We start from the raw sequence: 21,214 nt of genomic DNA on the forward strand, positions 1-21,214 counted from the left end.
GGTTCAGTCTCCGTTCACTCCCCTCCCCGTGTTCAGCCTCCCACTCCCTCCCGTTCATCTCCTCCCTCCACCCCCTCCCTCCTCCTCCACCCTACGCCTCTCCCCCCATCCCGCACTGTCAGAAACACAGAGAGAGACACTGACAGAAATACAGAGAGAGGCTGACAGAAACACCTTCCCTTCACATAAATCTAGGACTTATTTTTTCTTTTTGTTATTGATTGGTTGCTTATTACTTTGGTCTTGGTGCTTTAGGTGCATGCTTCCTTCTATTTTTTATTTATTAATTGCTTATTACTTTTTGTGCTTCGTTTAGTGCTTGGTGCTTTAAATGTACTGCTTTGTTTAGTGCTTAGTGCATTAAATGTACTTGTGCTTCTTTAATGTTGTTGTGAAGGTGTTTAGTGCTTTGGGAAATCCTCTAACTCCCCCGCCCCCCCCCCCCCCACTGTTGATGTTGATGTGTCTGCCTCAGCCGGGGGCCAACACTTGCTTATTTATAAAAAGAGAAACAACTGTCCTCACTCAGCAGATATAAGGCAAAATATCATCTCAAAAGGTTTTAGGCCATTTTAAATGATGTGTTTTAATGCTTTAGTCCTTTTGTGTTTAATGCTTGCCACCCCCCAGTCTCTGGCTATGCCTGCACTGAACTTAACTCTAGGTAAGGTTTTTCAGAACTTACAAAAGTAGACACTTACTCCATTCTAAGTTAGTTTGGAGTAAGTTTTCGCTGCCTAAACTTGCAAAACAGGCCTAAGTGGCTGGACACACCCCTTTTTGAAAAAAAAACTGAACTAAAATGAAACTAAACTAACTCACTAGAACTGGAGTAAACTGAATGCCGAGAATTGCAATTTCTAAGATTCTCCAAACTTGGAGCAACTCCACCTGAAACTTGGGCCCATTGATGCATAAAAAAGTAAGTGTAGCTTGGCAAAATTCTGCACTTATCCCCTGTCGCATGAAAATCATAATTGTTACCCTTGCTTCCTATTTTTTTTATATATACTGCTTGTGAACTAATCGCTTGCCATGTTGTTTCATTACTGCTTAGTATTTAAATGATAGAGAATGACATTATCCCGATTGCAAAGTGGAAATGCCTGCAGACTCCATGCATCTAACATGATTTATATTCAGTTTATAGAAAAGGTTGATTTATGATAAGTAAACAAAATGTAGCCGATGGTTTACGGTGTTTAAACTATGCAGAAAGTCCAGTATTTTTATATACTGTGAATGTTCCACAGGCAGGGATGAGGTTGCACTGGTTGGCAAGAAGTGAGATTGTGTTCAGCTTGCAGGGTAAGCCAGAGAGTTAAATGTCCAGGATGCTCCTTGCGAAAAGTGCCAGAGGGAAAGCAGCATAGAAACATAGATAGAAACATAGAAACATAGAAAATAGGTGCAGGAGTAGGCCATTCGGCCCTTCTAGCCTGCACCGCCATTCAATGAGTTCATGGCTGAACATTCAACTTCAGTACCCCATTCCTGCTTTCTCGCCATACCCCTTGATCCCCCTAGCAGTAAGGACCTCATCTAACTCCTTTTTGAATATATTTAGTGAATTGGCCTCAACAACTTTCTGTGGTAGAGAATTCCACAGGTTCACCACTCTCTGGGTGAAGAAGTTCCTCCGCATCTCGGTCCTAAATGGCTTACCCCTTATCCTTAGATTGTGACCCCTGGTTCTGGACTTCCCCAACATTGGGAACATTCTTCCTGCATCTAACCTGTCTAACCCCGTCAGAATTTTATATGTTTCTATGAGGTCCCCTCTCATTCTTCTGAACTCCAGTGAATACAAGCCCAGTTGATCCAGTCTTTCTTGATAGGTCAGTCCCGCCATCCCGGGAATCAGTCTGGTGAACCTTCGCTGCACTCCCTCAATAGCAAGAATGTCCTTCCTCAGGTTAGGAGACCAAAACTGTACACAATACTCCAGGTGTGGCCTCACCAATGCCCTGTACAACTGTAGCAACACCTCCCTGCCCCTGTACTCAAATCCCCTTGCTATGAAGGCCAACATGCCATTTGCTTTCTTAGCCGCCTGCTGCACCTGCATGCCACCCTTCAATGACTGATGTACCATGACACCCAGGTCTCTTTGCACCTCCCCTTTTCCTAATCTGTCACCATTCAGATAATAGTCTGTCTCTCTGTTTTTACCACCAAAGTGGATAACCTCACATTTATCCACATTATACTTCATCTGCCATGCATTTGCCCACTCACCTAACCTATCCAAGTCGCTCTGCAGCCTCACAGCATCCTCCTCGCAGCTCACACTGCCACCCAACTTAGTGTCATCCGCAAATTTGGAGATACTACATTTAATCCCCTCATCTAAATCATTAATGTACAGTGTAAACAGCTGGGGCCCCAGCACAGAACCTTGCGGTACCCCACTAGTCACTGCCTGCCATTCTGAAAAGTACCCATTTACTCCTACTCTTTGCTTCCTGTCTGACAACCAGTTCTCAATCCATGTCAGTACACTACCCCCAATCCCATGTGCTCTAACTTTGCACATCAATCTCTTGTGTGGGACCTTGTCGAACGCCTTCTGAAAGTCCAAATATACCACATCAACTGGTTCTCCCTTATCCACTCTACTGGAAACATCCTCAAAAAATTCCAGAAGATTTGTCAAGCATGATTTCCCTTTCACAAATCCATGCTGACTTGGACCTATCATGTCACCTCTTTCCAAATTCACTGCTATGACATCCTTAATAATTGATTCCATCATTTTACCCACTACCGATGTCAGGCTGACCGGTCTATAATTCCCTGTTTTCTCTCTCCCTCCTTTTTTAAAAAGTGGGGTTACATTGGCTACCCTCCACTCCATAGGAACTGATCCAGAGTCAATGGAATGTTGGAAAATGACTGTCAACGCATCCACTATTTCCAAGGCCACATCCTTAAGTACTCTGGGATGCAGTCCATCAGGCCCTGGGGATTTATCGGCCTTCAATCCCATCAATTTCCCCAACACAATTTCCCGGCTAATAAGGATTTCCCTCAGTTCCTCCTCCTTACTAGACCCCCCGACCCCTTTTATAACCGGAAGGTTGTTCGTGTCCTCCTTCGTGAATACCGAACCAAAGTACTTGTTCAATTGGTCCGCCATTTCTTTGTTCCCCGTTATGACTTCCCCTGATTCTGACTGCAGGGGACCTACGTTTGTCTTTACTAACCTTTTTCTCTTTACATATCTATAGAAACTTTTGCAATCCGTCTTAATGTTCCCTGCAAGCTTCTTCTCATACTCCATTTTCCCTGCCCTAATCAAACCCTTTGTCCTCCTCTGCTGAGTTCTAAATTTCTCCCAGTCCCCAGGTTCGCTGCTATTTCTGGCCAATTTGTATGCCACTTCCTTGGCTTTAATACTATCCCTGATTTCCCTTGATAGCCACGGTTGAGCCACCTTCCCTTTTTTATTTCTATGCCAGACAGGAATGTACAATTGTTGTAGTTCATCCATGCGGTCTCTAAATGTCTGCCATTGCCCATCCACAGTCAACCCCTTAAGTATCATTCGCCAATCCATCTCAGCCAATTCACGCCTCATACCTTCAAAGTTAGCCTTCTTTAAGTTCTGGACCATGGTCTCTGAATTAACTGTTTCATTCTCCATCCTAATGCAGAATTCCACCATATTATGGTCACTCTTCCCCAAGGGGCCTCGCACAACGAGATTGCTAATTAATCCTTTCTCATTACATAACACCCAGTCTAAGATGGCCTCCCCCCTAGTTGGTTCCTCGACATATTGGTCTAAAAAACCATCCCTTATGCACTCCAGAAAATCCTCCTCCACCGTATTGCTTCCAGTTTGGTTAGCCCAATCTATGTGCATATTAAAGTCACCCATTATAACTGCTGCACCTTTATTGCACGCACCCCTAATTTCCTGTTTGATGCCCTCCCCAACATCACTACTACTGTTTGGAGGTCTGTACACAACTCCCACTAACGTTTTTTGCCCTTTGGTGTTCTGCAGCTCTACCCATATAGATTCCACATCATCCAAGCTAATGTCCTTCCTAACTATTGCCTTAATCTCCTCCTTAACCAGCAATGCTACCCCACCTCCTTTTCCTTTTATTCTATCCTTCCTGAATGTTGAATACCCCTGGATGTTGAGTTCCCAGCCCTGCTCATCCTGGAGCCACGTCTCCGTAATCCCAATCACATCATATTTGTTAACATCTATTTGCACAGTTAATTCATCCACCTTATTGCGGATACTCCTTGCATTAAGACACAAAGCCTTTAGGCTTGTTTTTTTAACACCCTCTGTCCTTTTAGAATTTTGCTGTACAATGGCCCTTTTTGTTCTTTGCCTTGGGTTTCTCTGCCCTCCACTTTTCCTCATCTCCTTTCTGTCTTTTGTTTTTGCCTCCTTTTTGTTTCCCTCTATCTCCCTGCATTGGTTCCCATCCCCCTGCCATATTAGTTTAACTCCTCCCCAACAGCACTAGCAAACACTCCCCCGAGGACATTGGTTCCGATTCTGCCCAGGTGCAGACCGTCCGGATTGTACTGGTCCCACCTCCCCCAGAACCGGTTCCAATGCCCCAGGAATTTGAATCCCTCCCTGCTGCACCATTGCTCAAGCCACGTATTCATCTGAGCTATCCTGCGATTCCTACTCTGACTAGCACGTGGCACTGGTAGCAATCCCGAGATTACTACTTTTGAGGTCCTACTTTTTAATTTAGCTCCTAGCTCCTTAAATTCATTTCGTAGGAACTCATCCCTTTTTTTACCTATGTCATTGGTACCAACGTGCACCACGACAACTGGCTGTTCTCCCTCCCTTTTTAGAATGTCCTGCACCCGCTCCGAGACATCCTTGACCCTTGCACCAGGGAGGCAACATACCATCCTGGAGTCTCGGTTGCGGCCGCAGAAACGCCTATCTATTCCCCTTACAATTGAATCCCCTATCACTATCGCTCGCCCACTCTTTTTCCTGCCCTCCTGTGCAACAGAGCCAGCCATGGTGCCATGAACTTGGCTGCTGCTGCCCACTCCTGATGAGTCATCCCCCTCAACAGCACTCAAACCAGTGTATCTGTTTTGCAGCGGGATGACCACAGGGGACCCCTGCACTACCTTCCTTGCACTACTCTTCCTGCTGGTCTTCCATTCCCTCGCTGGCTGTGGACCCTTCTCCTGCGGTAAGACCAACTCGCTACACGTGATACTCACGTCATTCTCAGCATCGTGGATGCTCCAGAGTGAATCCACCTTCAGCTCCAACTCCACAACGCGGACCGTCAGTAGCCGGAGGTGGACACACTTCCCGCACATGTAGTCGTCAGGGACACTGGTGTTGTCCCCGTGTTCCCACATGGTACAGGAGGAGCATATCACATGACCGAGCTGTCCTGCCATGACTTAACCCTTAGATACACTTAAATTGCCGACAACAATGTTAAAAGTTACTGACTAATAAAGAAAAACTACTCACCAATCAGCAGCCAATCACTTACCACGTTGGCTGTGACGTCACCTTTTGATTTCTTTCTACTTCTTTTTTGACTTCTCTCAGCTGGAGCTGCACCGGTCCGCCTCTCTCAACTCCCGCCTCTCTCGACGCTCCCCGGACTGCTGAGCCTTTTATAGGCCGCTGCCTCTCTCGACTCCCGCCTCTCTCGACTCTCCCCGGACTGCTGAGCCTTTTATAGGCCGCTGCCTCTCTCAACTCCCGCCTCTCTCGACGCTCCCCGGACTGCTGAGCCTTTTATAGGCCGCTGCCTCTCTCGACTCCCGCCTCTCTCGACGCTCCCCGGACTGCTGAGCCTTTTATAGGCCGCTGCCTCTCTCAACTCCCGCCTCTCTCGACGCTCCCCGGACTGCTGAGCCTTTTATAGGCCGCTGCCTCTCTCGACTCCCGCCTCTCTCGACGCTCCCCGGACTGCTGAGCCTTTTATAGGCCGCTGCCTCTCTCGACTCCCGCCTCTCTCGACTCTCCCCGGACTGCTGAGCCTTTTATAGGCCGCTGCCTCTCTCGACTCCCGCCTCTCTCGACGCTCCCCGGACTGCTGAGCCTTTTATAGGCCGCTGCCTCTCTCGACTAGAGGAGGAAGAAAGAAAAACTCACTTCTGGTGCCATATTTTGGCTGAAGTTTACTATGTTTTGCTGCCTTTGGTATTCTAATTGTGGGCAATTCAACATTGTCCACAAAAAACATTTGGATTCAGGTTGAAACTGCGTACCTTCACAATTTGTTATAAAAGGGGTTTTATGCTGCCGTATTTGCTTTTTTAAAATTTATGCATGGGATGTGGCATCGCTGGCAAGACCAGCATTTGTTACCCATCCCTAATTGCCCTTGAGAAGATGGTGGTGAGCCACCACCTTGAACCACTGCAGTCCTGTATGGTGAAGGTACTCCCACAGTGCTGTTCGGAAGGGAGTTCCAGGACTTTGACCCAGCGAAGATGAAGGATCGGCGATATACTTCCAAGTCAGGATGGCATGAGACTTGGAGGGGAACTAGGAGGTGTTGGTGTTCACATGCACCTGCTGCCCTTGTCCTTCTAGGTGTTCGAGGTCCAGGGTTTGCGAGGTGCTACCGAAGAAGCCTTGGCAAGATGCTGCAGTTCATCTTGTAGATGGTACACACTGCAGCCACGGTCTTCCGGTGGTGGAGGGAGTGAATGTTTAAGGTGCTGGATGGTGTGCCGATCAAGTGAGCTGCTTTGACCTGGATGGTGTTGAGCTTCTTGAGTGTTCCTGAGTTGTTGGAACTGCACTCATCCAGGCAAGTGGAGAGTATTCCATCACATTCTTGACTTGTGCCTTGTAGATGATGGAAAGGCTTTGGGGAGTCAGGAGGTGAGACACTCGCCACAGGATATCCAGCCTCTAACCTGCTCTTGGTAACACAGTATTTATGTTGCTTCAGAGGCAAAATAAAATACGGATGTTAATTCAATAAATAACTGTTTCTCGTTATTGAAAAACAGCTGATAAAATTTTGGGTCTGGATCAGATACTTTCTCTGGTTCAACATCACTAGTTTATCTGCATTCCCTATGATCAGGATTTACTGATGATATGGCCTTGGGGCCGTTGCAATAACTCCCCTCGTTGTGTGTACTAGATACTGTAATCTTGTGCATGCCCCACATGCCTTTCTCCTGAAGCCAGACTAATTAACTAGTGAGATGAGATAAATTTTAAAACAACAAGCTGGTGGGCTGCCCCAACCTGTGTGAGAACACCACAGGTCTGGGCTATAAATAGAGCTGGAGCACCGGACCCTGGAACATCGTGGGCGAAGGTATGGCGAATGAGGGTACGGGGCCCAGAAGAGCCGAGGGCCCAGGGGCAGCATGGCCCAGCCCACACTGCGATGTGTGTGCGCACTAGGTCCGTGCAGCAAAGCAGGTCTCCAGGCGTCCTGCTTAATCCTTGCCACTGGATAAAGGCCTAGCTCTGTCGAGCCCGTGTGGTGGCTGATGTGCAAGTCACCACATGTTAAAAAAATCCACGCACCGACATCTTCCTCAATTGGAGTTCAGGACTGGAACATCGGGTCCTTCATTGAAACATCTGTGAACTCGTGTGGAAGCAAGTCATCCTCATTCGAGGGACTGATAAGTTTGTATTTGCTGATTTGAAAATTTTCTTCCTCTCTGTTGATAAATCCAAACTGCTGCAGACTATCATTGTTGCAGCTCAACATCAAACCAAAGAGTGACCTCTGACAACGCCCCCCCCCCCCTCCCCCAGCTCTGTATCAGGTATTGGCTAATTGAGCTGCCAGTCAAAGCTGCCACTGCCTTCTTGGATGTAGATATCTCTGCAGCTACCTTCGTTTGCTCAAATTAATGAGGGCTTTCCAACATTATATGTGTGAATGACATTAGCATAGTGTCAGCTGTGGCTCAGTGGGTAGCACTCCCACCTCTGGGTCAGAAGGTTGTGGGTTCAAGTCCCACTTCAGGGAGTTGAGCACAAAAAAAATCTAGCCTGACACTTCAGTGCAGTGCTGAGGGAGTGCTGCACTGTTAGAGGTGCCGTCTTTCAGATGAGACGTTAAACTGAGGCCCTGTCCGCCCTCTCAAGTGGACATAAAAGATCCCATGTCACTATTTTGAAGAAGAGCAGGGGAGTTTTGCTCGGTGTCTTGGCCAATATTTATCCCTCAATCACCATAACATAAAACAGATTATCTGGTCATTCTCACATTGCTGTTTGTGGGAGCTTGCTTGTGCGCAAATTGGCTGCTGCGTTTCCTACATTACAATAGTGACAACACTCCAAAAGTACTTCATTGGCTGTATTGCACTTTGCGACGTCCAGTGGACGTGAAAGGCGCTATATAAAATTCAAGTCTTCCTTTCCTTCCTTCCTTCCTTTTCCTTCCCTTTCCCTTCCCTTTCCCCTTCCCCTTCCTTCCCCATTGTCTCAAACTGATGGGAATTTTGCCAGCCACTTTACCTATTTCAACCTACTGGTTGAGGATGCAGTCCCAGATCGGTTGTGTGTTGTCTGGATTTACTCCTTGTGCATTTAATTTAACTTAGCGTCTCAATATAAATTGACCTAAAATTTCTCCTGAGGGAGCACTGCACTGGAATTTTTATTCTTGTATCCGGTGTGTGTGTGTTGGGTGGGGGGGGTGGGGGGGGGCGGGGGGAATGCAATTAAGTTCAGCTTGCTCCCGTAATGAGATTATGGAGGTTGAACATTCAAGCAGAGATTTCTTTAATATGGAAAACTTGCATTCCCGAGTAATCCTGATCAGATATCAGACTTGTGATATGACTTAACCTTGGTAATTCTGTACACAGGATCTATAATACTTTTAACTTAAAGTGTGAATAGATTTATTTTGTTTCATATGCAATCTTTGTGCTTTTGTTTAGGACTGAAAGTTGGGGCAGTTAACCATTCAGAGGCTGATATTAAATGTGCCGTGAGTTGTGCAGCAGCCTTTTTCTCAGCTTTTCAGCTTCGCCATCGTTAACTTGGTCAGGAGTGGTTCAAGAAGAAGGGTGGCCACCACCTCCTCCTCGAGGGCAACTAGGGATGGGCAATAAATGCTGGCCACCAACTCCTCCTCAAGGGCAACTAGGGATGGGCAATAAATGCTGGCCAGCACCACCTCCTCGAGGGCAACTAGGGATGGACAATAAATGTTGGCCACGTACTCCTCCTCGAGGGCAACTAGGGATGGGCAATAAATGCTGGCCAGCACCACCTCCTCGAGGGCAACTAGGGATGGGCAATAAATGCTGGCCAGCACCACCTCCTCAAGGGCAACTAGGGATGGGCAATAAATGCTGGCCAGCACCACCTCCTCGAGGGCAACTAGGGATGGGCAATAAATGCTGGCCAGCACCACCTCCTCGAGGGCAACTAGGGATGGGCAATAAATGCTGGCCACGTACTCCTCCTCGAGGGCAACTAGGGATGGACAATAAATGTTGGCCACGTACTCCTCCTCGAGGGCAACTAGGGATGGGCAATAAATGCTGGCCTTGCCAGCTGCACCTGGATCTTGAGAAGTTTTTTTTTAAACTTGCAGCTAACAACGTAATTTGGCTGGACTGCAGACTTGCATAGATAATATTCAGTATTACCAAATTTGTGCATAAGTGACAGAAGAGTCCTATGAACTCTAATTTTATACTGGCATGATAATTCAGTCTTTAATTGATCTCTGGTGGAGTTACAACATGGCACATCGAAAAAATATGTTCTCTTTTTTTTATCTGTCTTTGCTGTCCCGTGTTTCTGTTTATCTCTGCCTCTTTTTGTTCTTGCTTCCCTTTCCCTCTTCTCCCTTTTAACTTTTTTTTTGTTCTCGGGTGGTGAGTGATGCAGCGAGGAAACCAGCTTTCAAGTGGCTGCAGGCTGCGTTTCCCATTCTCCATCCCGCCCGCCTCCCGTAATAATTGGTGCTTCCCCCCTTGCTCCCATTGTGCTCCCTATCCCTTCAGCTTTCCATTAGCTAGTTCCCTTCCCACATGCTGTCACTCACATCATTACCCCAACCATTTTCCCTTTGAATTACCTGCTCAGTCCCTTTATCCTCCTTGCTCCGTTGCCACCAGCCTCATCTCTCACATTCATTTATAGAGCACAAAACAAAGGCGACAACACGTGTACTTTATCTGTCTCTCTCGCACATTTTTTTTAAAAAGCTATTCAGAATTTTACCTCCGTCAAGCTTTTGAAATTTGCCTTCTAGCTTTTCTTCAAATAATTGGAAAATCAGTTGACCAGAAACTGCTGGAAGCTAATTAAAAAATCTGCCTCAGTAAAGCTGACGCATCCTGGGAAATTTCAACCTGCACACTTCAAATTCAGCTCAAAGCCTCACAACTCTGGGTAGCAATACAAAAGCATAATGCTGCAGATGCTAGAATCTGAAATAAAAACCAAAAATGCTGGAAATACTCAGCAGGTGGAAAGAGAAACAGAACTGGAAAAAGTTAGAGATACAACAGGTTTTTAAGCCCGTTTTGAAGAATCCATTATTAAGGGAGTAATAGCAAGATATTTAGAAAATCATAATGTAATCAAGCAGAGTCGACACGGTTTTATGAAAGGGAAATCGTGTTTGACAAATTTATTAGAGTTCTTTTGAGAATGTAACGAGCAGGGTAGATCAAGAGAAACCAGTAGATGTAGTGTATGGATTTCCAAAAGACATTCAATAAGCTGCCACATAAAAGGTTACTGCACATGATAAGATTGCACGGTGTTGGTGATAAATTTGCATGGATAGAGGATTGGCTAACTACCAAAAAACAAAGAGTTGGGATTAATGGGTCATTTTCAGGTTGGCAAACTTTAACTATGGGGTGCCACAGGGATCAGTGCTGGGGCCTCAACTATTTACAATCTATATTAATGACTTGGATGAAGGGACAGAGTGTCCTGTTGCCAAAGTTGCTGACGATATAAAGATAGGTGGGAAAGCAAGTTGTGAGGAGGACACAGAGTCTGCAAAGGGATATAACTAGACTAAGTGAGTGGGCAAAAATTTGGCAGTTGGAGTATAATGTGAGGTTATCCACTCTGGGAGGAAGAATAGAAAAGCAGAATATCATTTAAATGGAGAGAGACTACAGAATGCCGCAGTACAGAAGGATCTGGGTGTCCTAGTACAGGAAACACAAAGTTAGCATGCAGGGTACAGCAAGTAATTAGGAAGGCAAATGGAATGTTGGCCTTTATTGCAAGGGAGATTGAGTATAAAAGTAGGGAAGTCCTGCTACAATTGGACAGGGTATTGGTGCGACCACACCTCGAGTACTGCGTACAGTTTTGGGCTCCTTATTTAAGGAGAGATGTACTTGCATTGGAGGCAGTTCAGAGAAGGTTCACTAGGTTGATTCCTGAGATGAAAGGGTTGTCTTATGAGGAAAGGTTGAGCAGGTTGGGCCGATACTCATTGGAGTTTAGAAGATTGAGAGGAGATCTTATTGAAACATACAAGATTCAGAGGGGGCTTGACAGGGTAGATGCTGAGAGATATGTTTCCCCTTGTGGGGGAATCTAGAACTAGGGGGCATAGTTTCAGAATAAGGGGTCGCCCATTTAAAATGGTGATGAGGAATTTCTTCTTTGAGGGTTGTGAATCTTTGGAATTCTCTATCCCAGAGAGCTGTGGAGGCTGAGCCATTGAATATATCCAAGGTGGAAATAGACAGATGTTTGAACGACAGGGGAGTCTCGGGTTATGGGGAACAGGTAGGAAAGTGGAGATGAGACCAAGATCAGATCAGCCATAATCTTATTGAATGGTGGAGCAGGCTCGAGGGGCCAAATGACCTACTTCTGCTCCTACTTCTTAAGTTCTTATGTAAGTGTAGGGGCAGGGAAAGCGGGGGAGGAGAGGAAAGAACAAAAGGGAAGGTTTGTGATAGGATGGAAGTCAGAAGAGATTAAGAGACAAAAGGGATGATGGTGCAAGGCAGAAGGAGATGGTAATGGGACAGCAACTGTTGATTCTGCCATCTCCATTTGCATCCTATCTGGACTCATCTTTTGTTTGTTAACTTGTGCCATTACCATCTCCTTTATTTGGACATCAGAAATGTTAATTATCGAGGGGAACTTTTTGAGAGAGTTGTGGGACCTCCTTGACCAGGTTGCAATCAGTGATGAGTTCACATAGGCCTTTTCTATTATAAATGTGGATTTTACGAATTTATATTTGGAAAAGTTGTTAGGAGAAGAGTGTCAAAAATATAGAACAGGAAGTCAATTGGTGCAGACAGAAAATGTTTACAAATGTAAGATTTTTAATGTAGATATATATCAGTAATATATTTGGTTTGTGCACTAGAATATAAGGGTATATTTTGCAAGGCAAGGTTCCGCCATGGAGCTTTGCTCAACGGGAATGTGGGAAAATTGGGCAGTGGCCTGTTTTAAGGTGCTTGTGATTTTTTCCAATTATTCATTTTTAATAATTGCGAAATAAAGATTGGCAAATTGAGCATGCTGAACTTTGTGTCCGATTCTTTAATCTGCACTACTGTTGTACGAGGATCTGCACTGAGCAAAGCCTTTGTGGAAAATCTCTGCTTCTGCTTCCCCACGCCCAACACCATTATTTTAGTTATTTCCCTACTCTTTTAGGTTATTCAGTAATCTGACCAAGTTGGCAGTCATTCTGGTCCCAAGATGTGGAACTGCAGCAGGAAAACCACTTGCCTTCTGTGCTTGTTCTCACTTTCTCCCCACTCCTCACTCTCCACAGATGATGTAACCAATTCTGCTCTGACCACAACTAAGTCTGCCAATGGTAACTTCAGCATATTAGGTGCTGGCACAAGTGCACGTAAGGTGCAGTTACAATTTTTTCTTACCCATGCTATCATGGTTGTATTTGCCCATAGTAGTGGTCTTCTAATTTCAGAAACCAGAACATTCATTGAGTGCATCTGTTTTGCATGGCTGCATTGTGAAATATTGTACCATCCATATAGAGTGGCCCTGTCAGCACCAGTGAGGCTGCATTATTTAATGCATGTTGCTTGCATTGTGCTGCTGCTGTTAGTTTTTACTGTAACAGAAGGAAGACACGAGGGAACAAAAGGATAAGAACTTTCCACTCCTGCAATAATTTAATTTTCTCTTGTTTGTAATTCCACACATCATCTCCATCAGAGATGGACTGCAAACTTGCTCCCAACCTCTGATAATACTACTACACATTACCAGCCTTTTGATCTATCTGAATGTATGCAGGGTCACCTGTGCTGACTCCCAACTCCCAAAACAGTCAGGAAGTTTGCCTGAAACATCAGATCCTCTTGAATAATTTTTACAGTACACAGCAGCATTCTATTGCCAATCACTAGGAGCTTACATAGGATATACAGCACAGAAACAGGCCATTCTGCCCAACCATGCTGGCGTTTCTGCTGCACTCGAGCCTCCTCCCATCTTTCCTCCTCCAACTCTGTCAGCATAACCCTCTATTCCCTATCATCTATACTATTTGCCTCAACTACTTCCATATTCTCACCACTCTCTGGGTAAAGAAGTTTCTTCTGAATCCCTTACCTGATTTCTTGGTGACTACCTTATATTGATGGCCTCTAGTTATGCCCTTCCCCACAAGTGGAAACACACTCTCTGTTTCTACTCTATCAAAACCTTTCATAAAAAGACCTCAATTGGACCTCACCCTTTTTTCAAGTGAAAAGAGACTCAGCCTGTTCACCCTTTCCTGATAGATATACCCTCGCATTTCTGGTATCATCCTTGTAAATCTGCTCTGCACCCTCTCCAGTGCCCCCATATCCTTTTTATAATATGGTGGCCAGAATTGTACGCAGTATTCCAAGTATAATCTAACCAAGGTTCGATACAGGTTTAACATAACTTCACTATTTTTCAATTCTATCCCTCTAGAAATAAATCCTAGTGCCTGGTTTTCTTTTTTCATGGCCTTGTTAACCTGTCGCTACTTTTAGTGATTTGTGTATTTGTACTCAGAGATCCCTTTGCTCCTCTATCCCACCCAAACTCGCACCCTCCAAGTAATAAGTGACCTCCCTATTCTTCCTACCAAAATGTAATGCCAATTCTGCAAGTGCCCATTCTGCAAGTTTATTAATATCTTCCTGTAATTTATTGCACTCCTCAGTATTAACTATCCTCCAATTTGGTGTCATCTTCAAATTTAGAAATTTTAGGAAGTACCTGACTTCCATTTGACTACTTCTCAGAAAGCATGGTTGAAATTAGGAATCATGGGCATTATTATACAGTGCTCTTGGTGGGAGAAAGAGTGCAAAAGCAACAGTTTAGAAATTGCTTACAAAATTAAAAACTCCCAGCTTATCTTGTGTAATTATTGACTTGAGATGTGAAGCATACAGGGATATCTTATAGACATTTTAAATGTTTGTGTTTCTATATCTAAAAGTTGTGAGACCATTTCTCAAATATTTTTTATATTTAAAAAAAGAAAGCTATCATTTCATGCTATTTTTCTGACATGAAGATAATAATATAAAAGCACTTTCCAATCTGCAAACCTCCCTTACCAGCAGTAATTAAACAATGATTGACATTAGACTGTTTTTGTATACAGCAATTAAACTTTGTGCCCTCCGAGGAGCTAGTCAGTTTAAAACAGTTTCATGTCATCATCAGAATAATACGTTGTGCGTTCTATAATATAACACTCCTGTCACTATAAAATAGTATCTCATCCGACTAACTGAGCAATGCTGCTAAACTGAGCAGTAAAATCGGCTCACTGCCTGGAACTCCCTCTCCTATTGAGAGGAAAATCCAGGTCCAATGAAACATCATGAGTTCACCACAATCTCCCCTCCACTGAGATGGAATTTTACACCTGATCAAAAAAGGTAACCCTCTTGGCTCAGCTTTTTGTCACTTTCATCATGCAACTGGTTGCCTTTCCTTTTTTCCTCTTGGCCACCCTCTTATCCTCTCTGCCTCTCTCCCCTCCCTGTTCCCTTCTCCAGCTCCCGTCCTCTTCTGTGCCTTCTGTCCCCCGCCTAGGTCCAATTAATCACTTTACCGGCTTGACCTAAATACTGTATATGGTCTTAACTACGCGCGTGCAGTGTCACAGGAGATTGACTAGTTTTTTTTTTAAGTTGTGATAAAACCGTGATCCTGAATTTGCGGCCCCTACGGGTGTGTACGAGGTGTGCGCACACCCGTAGGGCCCCCGCAAGTTCTGGGTTAAAGCATGCGAAGTGCATGCGCCTAAGCCCGGAACTTGCAATCTGTCAAGAATCCTTTTGACAGATCACATGCATCCGGAAGTAAAGGGCCTCCTCGGGTGGAGAGTTGGGCTATTTGCCCAACTCCTGCCCAGCGAATACCCTTGAAAGACTTTTAAAGGTCAGAAAAGGTTTTTTTCCCCTATAATTTAAACATTTAAAATCCTGTTAAATATGGTAAGTTTATTTTTAAACCCTATAAAATATGTACATTTATTTTTCAAAAAATTAAATATTTGTTTACAATTAATTAAATTCCATTTTGATTAATTTTAAATATGTGATGTTTTAAAAAAAAATTAATTTTAAGTGTTTTTGTGGGTATTCCCATTCATACTTATGGTGATGCCACACAAACGGAATTACCATAAATATGAATGGGAATACCCCTACTTGGATTGGTTGGGCCAGCCCACATGATCCCAGGGACGTGTATGAAGCGTTTGCGTGCCTGGAATATGTGGGCTTCTATGCAGGCCTTTGTGTAAAGGCCCAGGACCGCAAGTTTCCAAACCTCCCGGACTACCAGGTAGATTCATTAAAAAAATTTAGGTCGGAGGCATCTGCCGCGAGAAGCCTCTGACCGTAATTTCTGGGCCAGGGTTAAGAAGGAAAACTAATGGGTGGTGTGATAAGTAGAAATAATATTCGGATGATGGGTAGGTAAGAGGCTCTGGTAAATGATTTCAACACCAGATGCCATACAATAAATCTCTAAAGTGTTTGGAAGACGTTATTTGAAACGAGGGATGGCTATTGAAAAAATATTATTTTTATATACAGTGCTTTTACTTTCAAATCACCACTTCTGTTATCAATAAACTATTAGACAAAGTAAAGCAAGTCCCTACTTCAATTATATAAATATATATATATATGTGTATATATATTAAAGAATGAGTAAGATCATACAAATGGCTAATGTTTTAATTTGTAATATCCAAAACTTTTCCACTGTCTCGGAGTAGAAGTAATGTGAAATGTTCAGCTGTCAATGAGATATGTATAATCAAATAATCATTCCTTCCAGTTAAATTTGCTAGTTTCAAAAGAATGAAATGCTTCCTCATTTGTTCAATATTCTTGTGCAGTTCCGAAATCCATCATCGTGCAGTGGAAATTCACACCATGTCAAGTGATCCTCCTTCACCTATTTAAGACCTGCTGCTTGCTGCATTTCTCTCTGGTTTTGTGATTGCATTCGCAGATGGTGACTGAGCCACAAATTACTTGGACCAAATAGTTCTGATGCACTATTCTCAGGCTAAAAGTCTTCAACCCATATCCAGGGAAATAGCCATCTGAACATTCAAAATGTTAACACCCTTCTATCATGCAGAAAGAAACTGGGAGGGCAATGAAATCTGTTACTTCTATAGAAACTGTTGCTAGAAATCCCTGGTTGAGTATCCTAGACTGCTGCTTATGAAGACAGGGTATATAGGAATGATCCCCATCAACGGCCCTATGTGCAGGATATGGGAGGGGTCACTACCATCCAAGATATTGGATTTCATCTTAGAAAATGGGTGAGGAAGATTATAATCTTGTATCATTCACAGGATATTGTTATCTTTTACCTTTCTCATTTGAGCAACTAGTTTAATAACATGGTGCCATAATTTGCGGCCCCAATGGTCGAGTACGAGGTGCACAAGTTCTGGGTTTTTGCGTGTGAAGCGCACGCACGAAAACCCAGAATTTACGATCTGTCAAGAATTTTCTCAACTGATTCAATGCATGTCAGGGAAAAGGGCATCCATCCGTGGATGTATTTGCCCAATTTCTGCCCAGCGAATGCCTGTGAAATTCTTACGCCGAGTAAAAACAGGCGTAAGGCTTTTACCAGCAAAAGAGTTTAAAAAAACATAACAATCATTCATAAATTAAAAAACCTGTACAATAAAGTATGTTTATTTTTAGCCCATTAAATTCATTTTTCAAAAAATTACATTTTGGTTTTAAATATTTTATTAAATGGCATTTTAATTTAATTTTAAATATGTAATGGTTTTTTAAATTTATTTGACATGTCGATGTAATTTTAAGCATGAATGGGGATTCCCTTCTTTTATTGGTTGGGCTGGCCCATGTGATCCCAGGGGTGCTTGCGAACCTCTATCCGTGGGTACCCGGAGAGGCCTAGGACCGTGAATCCATACCTCCTGGACCATCCTGTTCTTCCCCTTGGGATATTACTTTGAATTCTCCCAATGCTAACGCTGCCTCCTTGAGAGGATCCTCTAAATGATCTCGCCTAATACCACAAACCTTTCAGGGTTTGTTTGTGAAATGTTTCCATGCATCTGAAGTACACTTTCCCCAAATTGTTGTAACTTACTTCCCCCATCTGAGTCACTGAAGGGTGAGAAAGGCTGAATAAGTCAGGAAATAAGGAGTGAAGGAGGGTCGGGAGAAGCCCATAGAATGGCAATAGGATTATCAGCCTCAGCCTCTTGATGTGGGGCCACCTTAGTGAAATGGGCTGTCTTGAGGCAGTGTTCAGAAAACCTGAGTCTAAACGGGGCTCGGGGTTTTCTAAGCCACTAGACTAGTTCAATATGCGACTGACATGCTATCAGGACCTGGGTAGATTCCTTTTAAGTAAATTCACCTACTGAGTCAGTACAGATGCTTAAATTTACAGTTGGATGGTTTAGTCTTAATATCCTGTGAATCAAACATCCTGTATAAAGAAATAACTCGAACAACGACTGATAAATTGGTGACTGAGTGGCCTAGGTTTGATTGATACATTGTAAACTGTATAAGCTTGATCTATTTTGAAGGTAGGCTCTTAACTTTCATATATTGCACTACTCTCGTGGCTCTGGCCCACAAACAAGTGGGCATGAGAAATCTTATGAAATCACTAGTTATACCTGGTATGATAAGTGGAGGAAAGTTTCCACTTCAGATCGGAAACTTCTGGAGTGAGCATGTTGAAGCTAAGGGTGACACAAGCAATAATAGCTTACACAAATTTAGAAGTGTTCCAAGATACCACACTGAATAGATCATCAGTCCCTTGTGCCTTTTCCTCTTCTCATTTGGCTATGAGCTTGTTCCCATTTGTTTATGAGCTTGTTCCCATTTGGCTATGATAACTCCTTTTGAGAACTCCTGGAGTTTAGTTGGGTGGATGGCGCATCATGCAGGAGTGAACATAGCTATTTTGAGTATGTCGGGGCACAAATGGATTAGTAAGGGAGTCCAACCCTTTGTGAAAAATGTCATGCCCAAAGAAGATCCTTACTAAGATCTTTGGCTACACCAAAGGTAAGGGACAATGTGTGATTAGATTCTGCTTTGGTGTTTAGACCTGACTTAGAGTGATTGAGGATGGATGGATGAATGGAGACTGATTGCAACTCAAAGTATAAGACAATTCTAGGCTGCAACCCAAGTAAGAGCATACATTTCTAGGGCATTATTTCAAACCATCCAGAAAATATTTCTCCCTCTAGACTAGTTCATAGTGCTTCAAAATTTGTTGTGTCTTCTACAGAAGTAGTTAAGGAGTCATGCATTCCAGATTCTGTGGATATTTTGTCAGTTGACTGCAGCAGTGTGTGCCTGGGCATTCAGGAAACAAAATACTTGGATTTATATAGCGCCTTTCACAACCACCAGACGTCTCAAAGTGCTTTGCAGCCAATTAAGTACTTTTGGTGTGTAGTCATTGTTGTAATTTATCTGCTAGGTCAACAAACAAGGAGACCCTTGTCCTTGATCGATTGCTGGGTTGCAATTCAATTGGCTTACTGAATCCTAGATGGTTTTCTCAGTTCAACAGTTATCAGTGATCTACCCTCGGAAGTGGAAAATGCACACAATGGTAGTTGAATAAATATTGTGCTCATGGAAGCTTTTGGAGATCCTTTCACCTCACTGGACACTCCCATGTTCTTGCTTAAGGACAAGTCAGCTTAGATTCTAGGTGGTCTCCTTTTCCTACACATGAAAGTTTCTGTATGTGTCTATGAAGTTGTAAAAGGTATAAGCAGAAGTAAGAAGGGTGACCCCTAGTAGCCTTGCAAACCCTGCCTATCTGACCTCTTTGAAATGAGCAGAGCCAGGATTTCACTGTCCCTCCAAGAAATTACTCCTGTTTGGTAGGCTTACATTGCACCCACATTTGGACACCTTCTGGCTGATGGCTTGGCTATTGAAAGAATGTAATTGTTATATCAAGGAATATTTTCTTCAGCCTTTGGATATCTATTCTAGTTCATAGAGATAATGGTAAATTGCTAAGTTAGTTAGTTCTCCCATGTGTGGTTCTCACATCCTAGAATATCTCTGGCATCTGTGAATTTCTTTTAAATAAAGATCCAATTCTACTAATGTACATACTGCAGGCATGACCCATTTCCATTCAGATAAGAACTGCGGAAAGGGCGATCGTTCCTCACATTCCCTGAGGTTTAAATGGGTGTTAAAAAAAATTTTTAATTAATGGGATGTGTGTGTCGCTGGCAAGGCCAGCATTTATTGCCCATCCCTAATTGCCTTTGAGAAGGTGGTGGTGAGCTCCTTCTTGAACCGCTGCAGTCTGTGTGGTGAAGATACTCCCACAGTGCTGTTAGATAGGGAGTTCCAGGATTATGATCCAGCAACGGTGAAGGAATGGCAATATATTTCCAAGTGAAGATGGTGTGCGACTTGGAGCGAAACTTGGAGGTGGTGGTGTTCCTATGCACCTGCTGCCCTTGTCCTTCTAGGTGGTAGAAGTCGCAGGTTTGGGAGGTGCTGCAGTGCAGCTTGTAAATGGTATACACTGCAGACATGGTGCGCCAGATGGTGGAAGTGGTGTACTTGGTCGGGGTGCCAGTTTGCAACACTTATTTCTTGAGAATAGTGTGAGGACAGCTTTTCACCTGGGGGTGCAGCCATAGTCAAACCATGTGTTGTGTAATAATATTGTAATTAATTAAACTCATGCAAATATTTAGCAAACGGATATGTCCAATTAAATCAATAACCAGAAGGGTGCGGGAGGGGCTATAAAGCTGGCGCAGGTTGCAGCGATGTTGTGGGCGAGACTGAGGAGTCATTTGAAGATGAGGATGAAAATTTTAAAATTCAGTGTGTTGGGAGTGAGAACTGGGATGATGGGTGAGCAGGACAGGAAATTGGCAGCCGAGTTTTACACAAGTTGGAGTTTATGGAGGTTGGAGATCGAGAGCTCAGCATGGAGGACGTGGCAAAAATTCAATCTAGAGCTGGAAAAAGCATGCATAGGATTTTAGCAGCGGTGGTGCCTGAGATGGGGTGGAGGTGGGCAATGTTTTGGAGGTGGAAATAAGTGGCCTTAGTTTAAAGTTGAGCTCAGGGTGGAACAGAGCACCAAGTTTTGCATGCTTCAGGCTGGGCGAGCAGAACGGAATTATTGCAAAAGGAGCAGAGTTTATAGAAACATACAAATTTACAGCGCAGAAGGAGGCCATTTGGGCCCATCGTGTCCACGCCAGCCGATAAAGAACCGCACGGCCCTTGGTCAACAGCCCTAAAGGTTACATATAAACTTAGGAACAATGACAGAAAGACAAAGAGCACCCGACCCAACCAATCCGCCTCACACAACTGTCACATCCCTTATACTGAAACATTCTACACTCCACCCCAATCGGAGCCATGTGTTCTCCTGGGAGAGGCAAAAACCAGATAAAAACCCAGGCTAATTTAGGGAGAAAAAAATCTGGGAAAATTCCTCTCCGACCCGTCCAGGCAATCAAAATTAGTCCAGGAGATCACTCTGGCCGTATTCAAATACCTGCAGTACTTACCATTATATCTGCGCCATCCAACAAAAGGTCATCCAGTCTAATCCCAATTACCAGCTCTAGTTCTGTAATTATGCAGGTTACTGCACTTTAAATGCCCATCTAACATCTCTTAAAAGTGGTGAAGGTTTCTGCATCCACCACTCTTCCAGGCAGCAAGTTCCAGATTC

At 43.9% G+C, this 21,214-nt stretch overlaps 1 protein-coding gene across 1 annotated transcript in view; it reads left to right on the forward strand.

Moving 5' to 3' along the window:
* marchf5 (membrane-associated ring finger (C3HC4) 5) overlaps positions 1-21,214 on the forward strand; it is a 171,590-nt gene that overhangs the window by 90,356 nt on the left and 60,020 nt on the right. The gene's annotated exons all lie outside the window — the stretch shown is intronic.

The sequence above is a fragment of the Pristiophorus japonicus genome, chromosome 3 (assembly GCF_044704955.1).
Source record: "Pristiophorus japonicus isolate sPriJap1 chromosome 3, sPriJap1.hap1, whole genome shotgun sequence".
Classification (NCBI taxonomy): domain Eukaryota; kingdom Metazoa; phylum Chordata; class Chondrichthyes; family Pristiophoridae; genus Pristiophorus; species Pristiophorus japonicus.